Source organism: Felis catus, chromosome X (assembly GCF_018350175.1).
Source record: "Felis catus isolate Fca126 chromosome X, F.catus_Fca126_mat1.0, whole genome shotgun sequence".
Taxonomy (NCBI): domain Eukaryota; kingdom Metazoa; phylum Chordata; class Mammalia; order Carnivora; family Felidae; genus Felis; species Felis catus.
The window spans coordinates 41,229,568-41,235,567 of NC_058386.1; positions in this window are offsets into that span (position 1 = coordinate 41,229,568).

The following is a 6,000-nucleotide window of genomic DNA, read 5'->3' on the forward strand; positions in this document are numbered from 1 at the left end:
AGTCCAGGACACTTGTGTGGGACCAGCCAAGCCTTCAAATAATAAGAATGGCAATATTCATTGAGCCCTTAACTATGTCTGGCCGTTTGCTGATTAAGCATGCACTACCTTATGTTTACGGCTCCTGACGACCGTATGAAGGTGATACTCTTAGCTCTATTTGATGCATGTCAAAGGCCAGATGGTTCCAGCAGTTATTCGAGGTTCCCCAGCGAGTATACAGCAGGATTGGGACTAGAACCTGTGAGGTCGCCTCTACAACTCTTACTCTTGGTCACTTTGCCTGACTCTACGTGCCCCAAGCCCCTTCTCTAAGTGCTCCTTCTCAGCTTCGCCCTGAAGAAAGCGACCTGAGTTGCAGGTGGCCGGAGTGATGCTAAGAAAGGCCATGAGCCAGAGCGCCTGGGTGGCTCAGTCAGTTAAGCGTGCGACTCTTGATCTCGGCTTGGGTCGCGATGCCACAGTCTGTGGGATCGAGCCCCATGTTGGGCTCTGAGCTGGCTGCGTAGAGCCTGCTTGGGACTCTCTCTGCTGCTCTCCCACTTGCAATCTCTCTCTCTCTCTCTCTCTCTCTCTCTCTCTCTCATATAAATAAACATTTTTTTAACTTTAAAAGACAAAAAGAGGGGCGCCTGGGTGGCTCAGTCGGTTGGGTGTCCGACTTCGGCTCTGGTCACGGTCTCACAGCTCATGAGTTCAAGCCCTGCGTCAGGCTCTGTGCTGACAGCTCGGAGCCTGGATCCTGCTTCGGATTCTGTGTCTCCCTCTCTCTCTCTCTACCCTCCTCTGCTCATGCTGTGTCTCTCTCTGTCTCAAAAATAAACATTAAAAAAAAAAATTAAAAAGGCCATGAGCCAAGGAACGCAGGTGGCCTCTAGAAACTGAGAAAGGAAAGGAAAGGAAGTCTCTCCTAAGGTCTCCAGAAGGAACCTAGCCCTGCCTATGCCATGACCTTAGACTTCTGACCAACAGGACTATGAGAAGAAATCTGTGTTGCTTTAAGCCACCAAATGTGTGGTAAGTTGTGACAGCAGACATAGGAAACTAACACGCTAGGGCACAGAGGAGTGTTCCTTACTCTTTCGGAGGAGCACTCCTCCTTCCCAAAGGGCCCACCTGGGCTGTGGCTGACCACTCTGGGTGGCTCCTGTGCTGTCTCTCCTAGTCGAAAAGCTTTCTGGAAATGGAAAACAAGTGGGGGTTTTTTTCCTATCAATCAAACCTTCCCCTGTAGAAATTAGTTTTGTATGTCCTGCCCACCCCCCTACTTTTTCCAAGGTGGCCTCTGGTCCTTCTCAGGTAGCCTTGGGTAACCTTCCATGGGCCTGATTGATCCCCTGTGGCTGGATCTGGCACCTACCTGAGTAGTTGCCATGGGTTTGGATGTCCCTGTCGTCCACAGAACTGTTCTAGGGACGTGGAAATAACTCTCTGAGTGCCACCCCGGTGGGAAGATGATAGAAGGCAGGTGGGGCTCCTCAGAAGGACTGGTGCTCTAATCATCAGAACCTTCTACAAAAGTGGGCAGCTTGGAGGGTTAGAGAGTTCTTGAAGATCCCAGGCACCCGAGCAGAGCTTGGGGATTAAAGAACGCAACTCTACGCGGCCTATAAGAAACCAGGAGCACCAGGGTGGCTCAGTCGGTTAAGCGTCTGACTCATCGTTTCGGCTCAGGTCATGATCTTGCGGTTAGCGAGTTCGAGCCCCGCATCGGGCTCTGCGCTGACAGCTCGGACCCTGGAGCCTGCTTCACATTCTGTGTCTCCCTCCCTCTCTGCTTCTCCCCCGCTCATGCTCTGTCTCTCTGTCTCTCTCAAGAATAAATAAACGTTTTTAAAAAATAAATTAAAAAAAGAAACCCATGTTTAAGTAGAAAGACACAGGTTAAAACTAAGAAAAAGATTCCATGCTGACACTAACAAAAAAAAAAAAAAAATCTGTGGCTATATTAATACCATACAAGGGCAAGTTCATCAAGAGAGCATAAAAGTCCCAGGTGTCTATGCATCTAATAACATAGCTTCAAAATACATTAAGGAGAAAACGATGCAACTGCAAGGAAAAATGCACAAACCAACAATTATAGTTTATGTCTATAATAAAGAGAACAAGTACGGAGAAAATCAGTAAGACTGTAGAAGATCTCAGCAAAACTATCAACCGTCCAGATTGAATGGACATTCATTCACCACGCCACACCACAACGGCAGAATACACATCCTTGTCAAATGCAAATGGAACGTTTACCAAGATGGGCCATTAAACAAGTCTTAACGAAACTTGAAAAGATTCAAGTCAAAGTATGTTCTCTGACCGCACTGGAATGAAATTAGAAATCAGTAACGGAAACACCTCTGGAAAATCCAATCATCGGGAACTGAACAAACTTCTAAGTACCACACAAGTCAGGGAACTCAGAAAATTAAAAACTATTTCGAACTGAACGAGAAAGAAAAGGCAACATATAATTTGTGGGATGGCACTAAAGCGGTACCTTGGGGAAATTCTACGGCGCTAAGTGCCTGGATCAGAAAAGAAGGGACTCAAGTCAGTGACTGTAGCTTTCATCTTAACAAAACTCAAAAGAAGAGGAAACAAGATCCAAAGTAAGGGGAAGAAAGGAAATAATAAAGGGCAGAGCTGAAATCAGTGAAAGACGAAAGGAAATCATTGAAACCAAAAGCTGGATTTTGAGAAGATAAAATAAAATTGACAAATCTCTAGTGAGACTGATCAAGAAAAAAAGAGAAAAGGCCAATTACCAATGTTAGGAACGAGAAATATCATTGCTGCAGGTTCTATGGATATTAAAAGGATAATAAGGGAATATCATTTATTTTTACATTTATTTATTTTCGAGAGACAGAGAGAGAGACAAGGCATGAGTGGGGGAGGGGCAGAGAGAGAGAGAGAGAGAGAGAGAGAGAGAGGGAGACACAGAATCCGAAGCAGGCTCCAGGCTCCGAGCTGTCAGCACAGAGCCTGACGCGGGGCTCGAACCCACAAACCGTGAGATCATGACCTGAGCCGAAGTCGGACGCTTAACCCAAGGAGCCACCCAGGCGCCCCAATAAGGGAGTATTATTAACAACCTTTTGCCAGTAAATTCAACAACAAAGAAGAAATGGACACAACCCCTCAAAGACACAAACTACCAGAGTACATTCAAGAAAAAAAAAATAACCCAAAAAGCTTTTTATTATTAAATACATTAGCATTAAAAGCTTTCTTATGAAGGCCGCCTGGGTGGCTCAGTTATTAAGCATCTGATTTTGGCTCAGGTCATGATCTCACGGGTTCGTGAGTTCAAGTCTCACATCCAGTGACCTTGAGCCCCGCTTCGGGTGAGCCCAGCCTCTCTCTCTCTCTCTCTCTCTCACTCTCTCTCTCTCTGTCCCTCGTGGGATTCTCTTGCTCCCTTGCGCCCTCTCTCTCTCAAAAAGAAAAAAAAAAAAAAAAGCTAGAAAACTCCAGGCCCAAATGACTTCACTGGCAAATTCTAACAGACATTTAAGGAGCAAATAAGGCCAATTCTACACAAACTCTTCCCGAAAATTGAACAGAGGACAGTTCTCAGCTCATTCTATGAGGCCAGCATTACCCTGATACCAAAACCACACAGACGTAATAAGAAAACTACAGGCCAATGTCCTTCATAAAAGTAGTTGCAAAAATTCATAGAACCTGAACAAATTGAATCCCGGTAATATATCAAAAAGATAAATACACCAAGACTGTCTTAGCTTGGGGCTGCTATAACAAAAAACTCTAGACTCGCTGGCTAGAGCAACAGAAATTTATTTCTCACAGTCTGGAAGCTGGGAAGTCCAAGATCAAGGTGCCATCAGACTCCTGTCTGGTGAGGGCCCACTTCCTGGTTTGTGGACAGCTGCCTTCTCACTGTGTGCTCACGTGGCCTTTCCTTGGTGCATACTCACGGAGAGAGAGAGATCTCTTCCTCTTACAAGGGCATGAACCCCATCATGAGGGGCGCACATAAACGTTCGGTCCATAACAACGACCGAGTGAGATTTATCCCAGAAATGCAAGGTTGATTTAACCTTCAAAAAACAGTCAGTATAATTCATCGTATCTCAAAGATACATAAAAAGCACTTGACAGCATCCAATATCCATTCCTGATAATAATGCTTGGCAAACTAAAAATAGAAGGGACCTTCCTGAACCTGATAAAGGACATCTATGAAAAACCAACAGCTAACATCGTATTTAATGGTGAAAGATTTAACGCTTCCTCCCTAAGATCAGGAATAAGACAAGAATGTCACTACTTCTCTTCAATATTGTGCTAGCATTTCTAGCCAGTCCAATAAAGCAAGAAAAAGAAATGAAAGGCATCCTGATCCGAAAGGAAGAAATATAACTCTTTTTATTTTCAGATGACATGATTATCTATGTAGAAAATCAGACAGAATCTACCCAAAAAAGCTACCAGAACTCATAAGTCTAGCAAGGCTGCAGGATAAAAGGTCAATTTATTAAAAACTATTGTATTTGGGGCACCTCGGTGGCTCAGTCGGTTGAGTGTCCAACTCTTGATTCTCTCTCTTGGGATTCTCTCTCTCTCTCTCTCTCTCTCTCTCTCTCTCCCCCTGCCCCTCTCCCCTGCACTCACTCTCTTTCTCTAAAATAAAAAAAAAAACTGTTGTATTTTATTTTTTACTGTATTTTATATACTAGCAAGGAACAATCAGAAATTGAAATTTTAGGGGCACCTGGGTGGCTCAGTCGGTTAAGCGTCCAACTTTGGCTCAGGTCATGACCTCGCGGTCCGTGAGTTTGAGCCCCGCGTCAGGCTCTGTGCTGACCGCTCAGAGCCTGGAGCCTGTTTCAGATTCTGTGTCTCCCTCTCTCTCTGCCCCTCCCCCGCTCATGCTCTGTCTCTCTCTCCTTCAAAAATAAACATTAAAAAAAAGTTTATTATGGGGCTCCTGGGTGGCGCAGTCGGTTAAGCGTCCGACTTCAGCCAGGTCACGATCTCGCGGTCCGGGAGTTCGAGCCCCGCGTCGGGCTGTGGGCTGATGGCTCAGAGCCTGGAGCCTGTTTCCGATTCTGTGTCTCCCTCTCTCTCTGCCCCTCCCCCGTTCATGCTCTGTCTCTCTCTGTCCCAAAAATAAATAAACGTTGAAAAAAAAATTAAAAAAAAAAAGTTTATTAAAAAAACCTAAAAGTATAAAGCCACTAGACAAAACACAAGAAACTTTTAGGAGCTTGGTTAGGCAAAGATTTCTTTGATATGCCCATCAAGAGCACTTTCCATAAAAGAAATTATTTACATATTGGTAAATTGGACTTCAGTAAAATTAAAAACTGCTACTTTTTGAAAGACAGTGTTAAGGCTGAAAGGAGAAGTCACAGACTGGGAGAAAAGATTTGCAAATCATTTATCTGATAAAGGACTGGTATCCAAAATATGTCAAGAACCCTCACAGCTTGGGGCTCCTGGGTGGCTCAGTCTGTTAAGAAACCAACTCTTGATTTCCGCTCAGGTCATGATCTCACTGTCCTGAGATTGAGCCCCATATCGGGATCCTTGCTGAGCGTGGAAGCTGTTTGAGATTCCTTTCCTCCCTTTCCCTCTGCCCCTCTCCTGTTTGCTCTCTCTCTTTCAAAAAAATTTTAAAAATATATTTTTAAATTAAAACCAAAGAACCCTCACAACATAATAACAAGAAAATAACCTTTTTTTTTTTTTTTTTTTTTTTTAATGAGCAATCTCGGGGTGGCTGGGTGGCTTCGTCGGTTAAGTATCTAACTCTCGATAACACTTCAGGTCATGAGTTCAAGCCCCTCTTTGGGCTCCACACTGGGCATGAAGCCTACTTCAAACATTTTTTTAGTTTACGTCTTTATTTTGAGAGAGATAGCGACAGCATGAGTGGGGGAGGAGCAGAGAGAGAGGGAGAGAGAGAGAATCCCAAGCAGGCTCCACATTGTCAGCCCAGAGCCCCACGTGGGGCTTGAATCCATGAAACAATGA